General features: G+C 41.4%; 1 protein-coding gene across 3 annotated transcripts in view; it reads right to left on the minus strand.

Annotated features, from left to right (window-relative positions):
• The window catches only part of CREB1 (cAMP responsive element binding protein 1), a 1,172,277-nt gene extending 1,162,144 nt beyond the window's left edge, over positions 1-10,133 (minus strand). The window contains exon 1 of one of the 3 annotated variants that reach the window (XM_044060541.1): positions 9,885-10,133. The gene's annotated coding sequence lies outside the window, so the exon portion shown is untranslated. The remainder of the gene's footprint in view (positions 1-9,884) is intronic. The other 2 variants (XM_044060540.1, XM_044060543.1) reach the window with 2 other exon arrangements.
• Between the last annotated feature and the right edge of the window lie 3,220 nt (positions 10,134-13,353).

Raw genomic sequence — 13,353 nt, forward strand, 5'->3', positions numbered from 1 at the left:
GTTCATGTAGGATGCTGCCTGGGAAGTTATCTGGTCCTATGGAGGCCATATTTTTTACCTTTGAAAGAGCAATGATGACCTGTTCCTTAGATATAAGGGGAAGGGGCAGGTACTGGGGATGTCCTGATTTACTGATGGGGGAACAGAAGGGTAAAGTTTTCGTTGAATCTGTCAGCCAGTAAGTTTGCTATAGCTACAGCATTTGTATATGTGGTGTCCTTGACCACCAGTTCTGAAGAGATCTGGGTACTTCCATTGAGGTTGTGGACATAGGTGAAGACATCCTTATGATCGTCTCTAGTAGATGGGGCCAATTTGGACTCTACGTTTGCTTTGGAGGATTTCACTAGTGCTCTTGTTTGCTTGTTCAGGCTAAAAGAGACATTGCTTCCAATTGAGCACCTGCTCCTTCTTGGTCTTTGACAGCAATTTTTTTTCCTTTTATTATAGAGTTTATTTATTGCAGATGTCCAGAGAGGTTTACTCTTCCTTGTGGAGGATGATTTAGTCCTGTTTGGTATTCCTGATTCCATGCATCTAAATAAATGCTGGTATAGTGCTTTGGTGTAGTTTATATATTGATGCCAGTTCCTACAGAGGGGGAGGGGGTTGTGAAGCTGTTTATACCATCCTTCAGGAGGTTGTAATCAGCTTTGGAGAAGTTATTGTATCTGATCCTAGCTAGAAGGGGGGGGGGGGGTTGGGGAGAAGGTAACTTTGAAAGTGACCGCTTTGTGAGAAGGTAACTTTGAAAGTGACCGCTCTGTGGTCAGATCTTACCAGAGAGGATTGATACTATAGGGATGCTGCAGTGGTTACTCATGTTGGGTAACATCAAGTCCAAGATATTACCAACCCTTGTGGGGGTCTCGACTAGCTGTTCCAAGACATTTGCACTGACAAAAATAAAGGAATCTCTGTGCATGTGTGTTCTGGCATGAGCAGTTTTCTTCCAGTCTATGGCTGGCAAGTTAAAGTCACCCAGGATCAGGGTAAAGAGTTGAATCACTATAAGATTCGAACAGGTCCAAATAGGCGGATTGAGCATCTTGAGTCAGATTTGGGGGCCAGTAGCTAGCTATGATTTGAATAGGGGTCTGGTCAATGGTTAACTGCACCTAGAGTGTCTCCTGTGCATCATACTGTTTGACTAGTCTGGAGGCGTTTATGTCTTCAATGTATATTGAAACTCACACCTCCTTTGGCTTTACTGTCCACAGTTTGGGGTCTGAATGTATGATAGGATGATTAACCAGGTAAGGCCAGGATGCTCTCCAGAGCCTTGAACCAGGTTTCTGTGATTGCACAGATGTCAGCATTTTCCAGGTCAGGAATGCTTGCAAGGAGTGGCGTTTCTGTCTATCACATCTTTCCAGGCTGTCAGGTACTGGATCCCTCCTGGAATGACACCAGAAGCTGCCAATTGTTAGTCAATCATTTTTTGTTTGTACTGGGGCATCATTCTGGGTGACGGCAAAATGCTGCTTAAGGCTAGGGACACATCTGCCTGGGACACAATCAAGCGAGCTCAATTATGTCTTTCTTCATACAGCCCTGAGAGGTACATCTAAAGTCATTCATGGCAACATGGACAATGAGAATTATCACCTCACACACTCGGCAACATGGACAATGAGAATTATCACCTCACACACTCCTATCTTCCACCATTTTTCAAACATTACATGTAGTTCCTTACCATGCACTTGCTCCTTCCTTGTACACAATTTACTTGACCCAACACAATTTACAAACCCTCCTTACATAACCTACTTGCAGTGTACATTTTAAACATTTTGCTTTTCTATTCGTGCTTAACAATTTACTGTTTATATTTTAGTGTGCGCAATCAATCACACAAACAAGCACATGTAACTACAGCCACCTAAAAAAAAGTGCGCCAAATTCCACAGACACAAACTTATAGCAACAATAGCTGTCCTACTCATTCATTGTTGCAGCATTCTTAACAGATGGGTTGTAACTCACTGATGTCAGACTGGGGTAAAAAAGCTTTACCTTCATACATGTTGTGGGTGTTTGGGTATAAAAGTGGACAAATGTACAAGATCATCAGGGCTACCTTCCCTTAATAAAAAAGTTTAACCTGTCCCGACATCCCGAAACAGGCAAGCATTAATATCCAATAAGTCACAAGTATGGAGTACTGAAGGGGGGGGGTCCTCTAAAAGGGGGTGGAGGTCACATTTAAAGCACCAGATGGAAAATTTTATAGACACGCAAAACTTTCTGATGTTAGGTTTCCTGGCTTTGTAGAATCTGTTAAGAGACCTGCTCAGAAACAGTTGTGTCTGACAGGGATTAAAATCAGTCATCCAGAGGGTCAGGTTCACCAGACTGGGACGAAGGAGCTGTCCCGTTGTGGGATTAATTCTGGTTTTGATGGGATTCTCCAAACGTTTCCCTTTGACAGGAGAAACAGTAATGGTAACCACTGCTGTCTTCGCTAGAAAGGTGCCAGAAATAGTTTTGGGTATTCCTTCTGGACCCTGAGGAGGAGCGATAATGTTGGACACACAAAGGAACTTCTTGTGCATGTAAAACAAAGCATCTGTTCTCCAAACTGGAGATGTCAGATTCCTTATACAGAAAAGGAGAAAGCAGGAGGTACTCAGAGGAGGCAAAGAGGTCTATCTCAGGAGTTCCCCACCAGAGAGCGATAGCCTTGAACACCTCTGTTTTAATGATAATCTGTGAAGATCCTCCAAGTCTCTGTTTAGAGAGTCTGCCAGCACATTCTGTTGTGAGAAAAAAATGCACTAGCCTGTACAAAGGCTAGGAACTTGCACCTCACAGTTGCCATATCACCGTGGTGTAGTCTGAACGTACGAGAAGAGTCTATGGTTTCTACAGGCGTGAAGATCTACAGGGCTTGAAGAAATGCCCTCATTTCCTTGAAGTTGGTGTTTTGAGTAGATGGGCAGGCCACTCCCTTTGGACTCTGGTGTCCTGTCCAAGCCCCCCCATACACACCCTGTCCAAAGCATCAATAAACAGGACTTTGTTGTGATAGGCTGAAATGAATGGGAGACCCGACTGAGTCTAACCCTGATGCTCCACCACAGGAGTTCCTTCTTAACTGAAGGAAGAAGGGAACTGTTGATATCAAGGGGGTGAGAATATTATGACTACACCGAATTCAGATACAGTAGAGTCAGTCAAAGTATCTGAACATGGATTATCCAAAACTTCAATTATGTGAACCAGCGTGAATACAAAAACATTATATGCATTCCCTTGAACATGTTTTTTGAGCTTATAACCAAGTTAGTGTGTGAAAAGTATTCTTTAGTCTCCACACAAAAAAAAATAAATAAAATCGCTGAATGGTTGAACATTATTTCTGCACACAAAAACAAATTTTAGAATTTTTTTTTACTCTGGTTCAATTATTTGTTGGATTATCCAAACTACTCTAGGTGCCACTAAGTTTGGATAATCTACTATCTACTGTACCATTGTAATTTCCTCTTGTGTAATCTGGAGAGGCGCAACATAGGAATGGTGGCAGCCCTGAGTCCAAATGCACTGAGAGCTGGTCTGGCCGAGCAATCGTTCTCGCTGGAAAACAGTAGGAACTCTCTGGCTAGTGAAGTGACCTTGTCTCGAGGAGTGGAGGCATGCATGGTAGATGTGTTCATATAGCATACCAAGATCAGCTGTTGGTAAGGGATGAGCTGGGATTTTTTTGCAGTTAATGGTGAACCCCAGGAAAGTCAAAAGTTACGCTCTGTAACAAAAGGTGTTTTAGAAGTGTGTCCCTAGATAAAGCCTGGATTAGAAGGTTGTCCAGGTATGGGAAAATCTGAATGCCCAGAGTGCCACTAGTGGAGCCAGACACTTTGTGAACACCCTGGAAGCCATTAAAAGACCAAACTGTAAAGCAGTAAACTGAAAGTGTGCTGACCTAATATAAAATCTGATTTTTTTTTCGAAAATAAGCATCTTTTAAGGCCAAGGCTACCAGGAAGGCTTACAGGAGTAGAAAGAGCAGAAGAATTTGCAGGAGCAGTATTTTGAAGGAGCACTCTCAGAAAGGCATTTAGCCTGGAAAGATAGAGGATGGGCCTCCAATGGCCCATACTTCTGGGGACCAGGAAGAGCCTTGAATAAAATACCTTTCCTGAATAGAATGGGGAACTACCTGTACAGTTCCCTGCAAGTCTTGCATGATGGGTTCTATAAGGTGCAGCTGGTCTGGCGGAGGAGGAAGGAATTCCTCCTGGAGTTGGACTGTTTTCTCAAGACATGGAGAAACCATCCTTGATCATGCTCAAGACCCACTTTTCTGTGGTTTTCCCCCCAGACAGAAAAGGAAAAACTCTGACAGTGGGATGTTGGAACCAATGGATAAGTAGTCACTAGGGTCTGCTACTGAACCGAGGATCTCCCATAAAGAGTATCCCCCTGAGTTTTTTTTCAGGAAATCTTTTCTTGGGAGCCTTTCTTTGCATGAGGAGTCCTAGGATCTCTCCTGGCAAAGGAGATGGATTTACCTAGGTAATTTCTGTGGTACCTGGGAACAATGGACAGCAGGTTTTAATGGCATTATTTTAGTCTTGCACTGCTACTGCAAAGCTTTGGAGACTGGCAGCTTGTCAGCCAAAAAGGAGAACTCAGTGAAGAGTCTAAACTGTTAGTTTTCGAAATCTTCAGTGATTGGTGGCCCCAAAGCCATACATACCACCTAATCATTAAACCAGTAGCAGCCACACTGGAAGTTCTGCAGCATCATAACTGCACTGTATACTGTGCTTAGCTATTTAAGAAACCTGGGCCACTAAAGATGCATGAACTGTTTTTTTAATCTGGAGGCTGTGGCTCCGTGAGGGTCTTTTGCTTAAGGACTGTAGCATAAAAAGTATTTGGTCATTTGAGTTTTGACAGTTTACAGCCCTAAAGATTGGGGTGGAAGTAGTATACAATTTCATATCCCACCTGTCCATTGCTCCACTGTTTTAGTCATTGGGGAGAATATTGGTGCGAGGGAGCAGCTTGGAAAATTTGCCCAAAGCCTGGAAAACTGTCTGGGTCTGCCACAGGATTCTTAGAGATACTAGTTTTAAATCAAGAACTTTACAGCACCTATCTGGTGCTTTTGGAGCAGGACGCTGAAAGACATCCAGCCAAGCCTCAAGCACAGGGGAACTGGAGTAGGAGGTGGGATGACCATCTCCAATTATAGTACCTCTTTTGCATCTCAGACACCTGTCTGGACTGCCATTCAAAACATTTCACCATGCACAGTACGGTTTCTACAAAAGAGGGCTCTTCCTGGGGGGGGGGGGGGGTCTGGAGAGAACAAATCTCCCTCATCTGATGAAAGCTGTTCAGGGGAGTGTAACTGGGATAAGTAATCAATGGAAAGATCTGAAACCCTATCCGGTTCCTCAGAAAAAGAGGAATCTAAAGTCTGTTTACAAGGAAGGAGGTTCTAGAGACATGGCTGCCTTGAACAGCTGCTGAGGAAAAAAAAAATCATTCTTTTTTCCTGAATGCAGGAAGGGATATAGAGTTCTTAAACTTTTTTTTTTCTTTGATTGGGGGGGGGGGGGGGGTGAAGACTACCTTAAGCTTACAAGGTTTTGAACCACGGTGCAATTCTGTGAGGGTTCCAGAGAGCTCTTCCAACATAAGGATATGGGGAATTCCTCGTAGGCCCTCCAATACAATGATTCACGGTTCAGAGTCAATCACCTGCAAAGCCAAAGGAGCCATACTGGCAGGATCACAGCAGAGGACTTAAGAAGTTGATTGCCATACCATGGGCTCAACCACCTCAGCAAGCATGTTCAATTTTAAGACAGCTGGAGAATCCTCTCCTGGGCTCTTAAGCTTTTTCTTAGTTGGAAGGCCTACGTCCAGACCTTCTAACATTGTACATTGGGCCACGCATTTTAGACTCTTGGCTTCAAGGAGGATTATTTAGTGTCTAGTGCACTTCCACTCATCCCTGCTAGCTGACATCTAATGATTATTAGCAAAACAAGAAATTAGAAGATTCTCAAATGGGGCACTTACCCGATCCGACAAATGAAGCTATGATATCTAGTGACCAAACTATTAGTCCGTCAGGTGCAGCAATCTGCATTGGGGCTGGCAGCAAGATAGTCTCAGGATCTCGTACATATGTCCGCTTTTATACCCAGACACCTACCAGCTGAGGTCATCACCCAGACATAGAAAAGGTAAAGCTGGTACCCTGTCCGAACATAAGCAAGCTACAACTCATCGGTTAACACTGCAACACAGACTCAAATCAGGATATCCTGTAGCTGGTATGCAATTCTTCTCTCAATCCTCATAGTTGACCACTATTTATTTACATTTTTTGGTGATCACTTTTGTTTTGTCCTTCAGGAATCCTATTTTTGCCTAACAAAAAAAAAAAAAAGTCTCTTTTTCTTTAGGATAACCCATTAACAGCTAAACCACTTGTTACTATTTCAAGCATTAACACCACAAAATACAACCACCACACAACATTCTTATCAGAAGTGCAAGGCAATAACCAAATTGGACACTTTCAAACAATGAAAATGAAGGTTATTCCAGTTCAGAAAAGTACACTCCAAAACTTGCCAGTAACATACTAAACACTTCTGCAGGGAGAGTCACCCATGTGTTACATTAACTCGGCAACTGTGGTGCTTTAGAGTAGTAAGCATACTCCCAGATGTAGTACCCTTAAGTCTACACCCCCTCCCCATTTGCAATTAAATGATCTCTGTTACAAGGACTGCATGATTCTAAACTTATAGGGGCACTCAAAAACAAGTGCTTCCATCTCTCATACATATTGATATTATATGCGAATTTCTATCGTAAACGGTATCTCACTAGCAGTCCATAAAACCCACACTTTTTTTTTTTCAGGTTATACTCACAGAACCACCACTATATATATATATATATATATATATATATATATATATATATATATATATATATATATATATATATATATATTACACACACACATATACATACTCAGTCAGATTCATTAACTCATCATAGCCTCAGGATGAGGCACAGTCACTCAACAAAATAAAAGTAAACCCATTATCCCCTAGAAGGCCTAGAAAGTGATGTGCCACTTCTTCCTTAGTACATAGCAGATGTTTGCTCACAGGATGATCCAATATGAATTATAGGGGAGTTAGACATTTTAACCACAGCACTTAATTAACAAAAAATGGATACTACAGACTACCGACTCTCAGGGATTCTCTCTCAAGAAAAAGGTTTAAGCCTCACTATTATTGTCCTGTGTAAAAACAAATATTACAATTACAAAACATTTAGCAAGTTCAGCAATAAAAATGAGAAAAAAAACCCTATTTGATCACCAAACCAGCGACACCACTTACCTACATCAAAAATCTTACAAAATCGGCTAATTTGTCTATAAACGGTCTTAAATACACCAAAAATGATGACTCTTGGTGTAACTAGGGTCTCAGGATCATTTGTTCTCAATTTATATGGATCCAGTTAACCATGGAAAAAATTAAACAAGCACATCAAATACCTATAATATGCAAGAAAAATGTTATGGGCACTGTAATCCATATATATTTGGTAGCCAATTCATCTGCTGTAAGGAAAAAAAAAAAGCCAACACAAATGTTATACATCGATGCCGTTCGCAAAAATAAATAAGATTCCAAACATGCTAAATGCAAGTTAACACAAAGTGGAGGCAGCAACGTATTCAAATTACATTTTTGTTGTGCTGATCACTCATTTTGGTTAACAAGTTTATAAAAATATAACAGGCTAAAATGCATGAATGTGGTATGTGATCTGGTATTAATACAAGTTAGTTTTCCCATGCAAAAAATCAACCTCAACTATTCCAGTTACTTGCCGACATTGACTTCATATGCTAAGCACTTCTATGTTTATTAGCTATACCGTATAGCACTATACCAGTCTCCTAACTTCCCTCCCTTTTGCTTCTTTCCCCATTCATACCAGATACTTTACTAACACACAAGGTTCTCTTGCTTTCCCTCTTGTAATTCCCAAGCTCTCTCAACCCTATATCCTAAAATATGTATGTACGTATACTAGACATTATAATAAACTAAACTATCAAGCAGAATCATGTTGGTCTACATCATATACACTTGTAAAGACCTCTTTTCATATATCTAGCCTCCTATCTAATGCCTGAAACTAGTCAGCAAGCATATTTAATCTAATCTATGTAAAAATTATATGCTATCCATTGTATTATTTTTTCAATGTGAAAACATTTGTTATTGCTCTGTAATGTTACTCGTTTCTGGGGCTTTTACCCTGGGCCTCCACTAAAAATGAGTGCCCACCTAGTCAGTCATTTCCAGTAAACAAAATACATACATACTCCACATCAACAACAAATGGAAGACACCAGCTGGCAGCACACGTGTAACAATGGGGGTGCACCTGTCCATTTACCCCATTATCTCTGTATAGGTATAAAATTATCTAAGTCAATAAGTCCAAACTAAGCACATCCACCAAATATAAACACATGCAAGAATGTAGGTCAGAAAGTTATACTCTGTAAAACTTCAAGCTGTTAACCACACCACTCAATCATTTAAAAACTAATCAACCAAAGTATCACACCTCATTTCAGAAAGGTACACATTTTCAACTACTTACAACCATAAGGTGGCCATTATAAAGGTGCATTTCTATAAAGTAAACATGGTGTACACAATAAAACGTCTAGGCAGTTCTAAACAGAGTTTTGCACCATAAAGCTTCTAAGAGATTATCAATTTGAGTGCTTAAGTATGCCTGACTACACTTGCAACCTTTAGAGAATTCTGTCCACTGGGAACTTGCCAAATCACTATTATACACACATTACTAGAGACACTTTAAAACTGCTGATAATCTTAAATCCTGTAAATAAAAGATGCCATACTTTACTCCCATTAAGTTGTAAATAAAAGATGCCATACTTTACTCCCATGAAGTGTTTCACCATCATTCAGGATCTAGAAGAATGGTGTACACCAGAAGTTCACTACTTGACATTTGCCCTCGTCATTTCACCCAATATTCAGTTGTACGCTTGGGCAATGCAAATGTTTGCAACAATCATCTGAGAGAGTTAATGTTCTTACAGAAAGAGAAAAAAATCAACACCCCATTCTGCAAGCAGGTCTAGTTTTATTTCGAAGCATTTGAAAAGCATGTTTTTGATTCAAGCCCTCAAGTGGTCCTCACTATGCAGCAAAGATTCTTTTTTTAAAACAGTATGGCCCAGCAACATAACCAAAGCTTTGCCATATTTCATTTCATACGGTTGTTTCAGGAATCGGCGGCATTTATCAACAGTGCACTTTTTTCTGCAAGAGTTCTCCCTCCTACAGCGTAAACTCTCCTTTACCAAGGCCAAAAAATAAAAACTTATTTACTTTCAACATGATAATATAAACATGAATGGGAAAGACAGTGGCTTTTTCCAATGCATCAGTACACAGGTAACAAACCTGAAAGGTGGCACAGCCATCCTAATTCCCCTCCCTTTCTTATCCCACAGCAGGGCGGCTCTCGCCACTTAGGCTAGAGTGTCGGGTGTCAGAGAACCCAGCAGCAGCAGTACAGGACAGGAAAGCGTCCTGGCGGAGCACATTTGCTGCAAGCTTGGCCCAGGACTGCCCCCTGTCACCACTGCCGCCCGTTCCAGGCTGGCTGCTGCAGCTCCCAGTCCGCCATTATTCTTTGTTCCACGGCTGTCAGCACTAGTGGAATCCGCTGCTCAACGCCATAGGTACATTGGGGGCCCAGAGCTAAGAGAAGAAGGAGGACAGAAGCAGCTGCGTCCCTCTTCCTTCTCCCTTTACTTGCTCTCCTCTTACCGGTTCCAGTCTCCTCCGTCACTGCTTTCGTTCGCGGCCAGGATCTCGCTGGATTTTTATTCTCTCCCCCACGTAACACACCGCGTCAAACTACACCTCCGCCGCGTCACTCACTAGCACTCTGAGCCGCAACAGTCACAGAGACAACGGAGTGCCTCAGTAAAGACGGCTGGCGGGCAGCGCGCGAACCCAGGACAAAAATCTTGTGCGCGCATGAGCGTCCTCACTTCGCTACCACAATGCGCAGGCGCAAGCGCGCCCACGATTCGCACGTCCCCGGAACGGGCGCAACATCTGCTTTTAGGTACACTGAAATGTATTCTGGGTGGCATAATTAGAAAGTAAATTGTTTTGATAATAATGTCGAGTTTGTCACCTTTGTCTGATAGTTTTGTTAGTAAATTGTACATTTGTGTATGAAGATATGAAAAGCTACAGGAGCTGCCCAATTCCAATGGCGTTCAGATTTTTTGACCAGCACGGGTCAGTTTTTCAACTTTATCCTGAGGTGTCTGGGGAAAATTATTTCCTTTCCCAATTACACTTTTTCAGTCTCAATGCTACTACACCTATACTGTCCGTCACAATTGTAGTAATACCGCAAAAGTTTAAACTGTTTTGATTGTTACTCTCTATTTTGATTACTTATTCTAGTGTTTTCATAGTTAAATTAGACCGAACTAAGCATTTTAATTGATAACCGAGTTTTCAGCTGGTCCAATATCTATTTTGCCACGAGCTGGATTACGACATACGAGACCGAGAAAAAAGTAGTTTTGTAACAGTTTTAGTAACGGGTTTACTGCAGTTTTAGTAACAGGAAGCGACTATCTGTCATGCTTAAAGTGGAGACTATAGTAGTTGTTGGCAGTGTGATTTTATTGGGGGGGGGGGGGGTAGTGTATCTTCAAATGTTTGTCTATTTGCAGGTAGAATATGTGCAAAGAGTATTTGACGAATATGTTTAAGTATTACGACGATTGGGTCTATGATGGTAGTGAAGTTATGTGTCTGAGAAATAGAGCTCGATAGCAGTGCAAAGCGAGGGATTGAGGTGAGTCGTGACATCCATTTGGAATTATGAACTTAAAATCACAAGGACTGCATCATACCATAATTCTTTATAGTACCAGTTGAGAGAAGTTGGAGAACCCTTATTTATTCGACATTTGTTGACCAGGAAAGTCCGACTGGGACAGGATTCAGGAACCTATTTTCAACGGAGGCCCGGGGAGAATAGCTCCACAAACTAAAAAACAGTTTGCAAAACGCAAAAAAAATGAAGTACAGTTACATTTCCATGGAAATGTACCTTGCAGATTACAAGGGAGCTCTATTGACAGCTGATAATCACTTACAACAGTAAGTATTGCAATCAAAAATACAGGGATATAAGTTATTATAGTTAGTTTATCTAGTAACAATCTTTTTAGGTAGGCTGATCGTACACATTATAATGAAAGTTTATGTAGTTAAAAAAAGGATGTCTACAACGGTTTTCGATAGACTGCAGGTAGATTTTTGGGAAAAGAGAGATTAAGAGAATTAAAGGTTTAGTTAAAGTACATTAGTAAGACTAGCAGCTAATTTGAAGAGAGAAATGAGGGAGCTTAATATTTGAGGTCAGGACTCGGAGAGATGTGTCTTTTGAGGGGGGCAGGGAAATAAAGGATGTTAGGGTAGTAAGAAGGAGTTATAGCGGAGTTAAAGAAGTGGAAAGTATAAGACCCCAAATGAGGTACGTTCTTCGTAATGAGGTACACTTGAGAGGTATGGAAAATAGGGGGGTAGGAAGGGGGAGCTAGGTCTATTGGAGGAGGGGTTGCTAGGCCGCTTTGGAACAGGGACAGATGCTTGTATCTTGCAGGTGTTTTTTTTAGCGTGAGTTTGAAATTCTTGTAGTCTGTAATTGTCCTGATACTGGTTGGTATGATATTCCAGAGTTTTGCTACAGTGTAGGAGTATAGGCACTGTTCAGCTTTTTTGTTTGGTCTGTATAGGGTTACTAGTTGCTTGTCTTCAGATCAGAGTTTTCTGGTAGGTATGTAGGTTTGGAGGAGTGAGTTGAGTGCTGGGGAGTTATCAGGTTGATATATAACTTTGTGTGCCATATTGAGTTGTAGATGGTCTAGGAGGTGCGGAAGTTTAAGCCAGTTGAGGGTACTGAGAGCAGTGCAGTGGTGTGTGTTGTGGGGTGCATTTATAGCAAATATAGGAATTTTATTGTAGCAGGATTCCAGTTCATGTTTAGGGTAATCTGAATGGTTGTCAGAATGGGAGCACCATAGACAAAAGGGGAGTAGGTAAGTAGTAGCCAGGGTGGTTTGGTGGTTGAGTTCACGAAGATTTTGTGCTGGTATAGCATTCCTAGTTTGTAGTGAGTTTTTTTATTGCATTGTGAATATGTAAATCAAAGGAGAGCTTAATAAGAAAAGAAACTGTAGTAGCACACCACTTGTGCAGCCAGAAAAAAAGTGTATCTGACTCTGGAACAAAGTTAAAAGCTGTAACACACTTAGTACTTCTTTACACAAAAAGAAATTTGGAAATCTGAAGTGCATTACAGCTTTTATTGGTGTTTGAGCTTCTTGTCACTGTTCAGGTGTGGTGGCTGCTGCTTTAGAAAGAGATTAAAGTTTATCATAGGTTCATAGGAATATTCTAGGCTAACAACCAGTAGGGCCTCTATAAGCCTAGCCACACAACCCAACTCAGTTGTATCCCCAAGTAGCATGGGCGTCTGATTGGAGGGATATGTTTGTTAGGAGGTTGCTAAAGGTTTAGTGGGGACAGGGGTATGTTAGTTAGGGAATATTTAGTGTCAGCCTCTGTCTATCAGAGACAATCGGGGCTAGACGGGTGATGAATTTTCGATTTCTCATCTAGTGGTCAAGGTCACATTTGAATAGGGTTAGGGACTGACTTTGCTTCACATGGATGGGGAGTGTATTCCAGAGTATGGGGTTCCTTTGGGACATATTTGTCTCACCAGCATGTTCTGTTTGTCGCAAGCAAAGTTTCAATCCTTAGCTGTAGTGTTTCTGATGCTGTTCGTTTTGTGGATGTACAAAAGGTCCACAAGGATACCTTATATGTAGATTTGCCAGCTGTCCAGAATTTTTCTGGACAGTCCAGAATTAAGGGTCACTGACACTGAAGAACTGGGCACAGTCATTATTTCCCCAAGTGATGTGGATGTCCTCCAAATTGGTCTCATCCAAACAAATGACTGGTGCCAGAAACATGGCCTCAATCTGAATACCAAAAAATGCATCATCACCATTTGGGGAGAGTAATATCCTCACATATTATCACATTAATAACGTTTTAAGTACACAATCAGTAGTGAGGGATTTGGGCACCCAGGTTGATAGCAACCTGACTTTTGACCACCATGTTGCTTCCATTGTATGGAAAGCTTTCTACATGGCCCACCTGATAAGTAAGGGTATCTCATCCAGGGACAAAG

The sequence above is a fragment of the Protopterus annectens genome, chromosome 2.part0, assembly GCF_019279795.1.
Source record: "Protopterus annectens isolate FY-2018-M chromosome 2.part0, PAN1.0, whole genome shotgun sequence".
In the NCBI taxonomy this organism is placed as follows: domain Eukaryota; kingdom Metazoa; phylum Chordata; order Ceratodontiformes; family Protopteridae; genus Protopterus; species Protopterus annectens.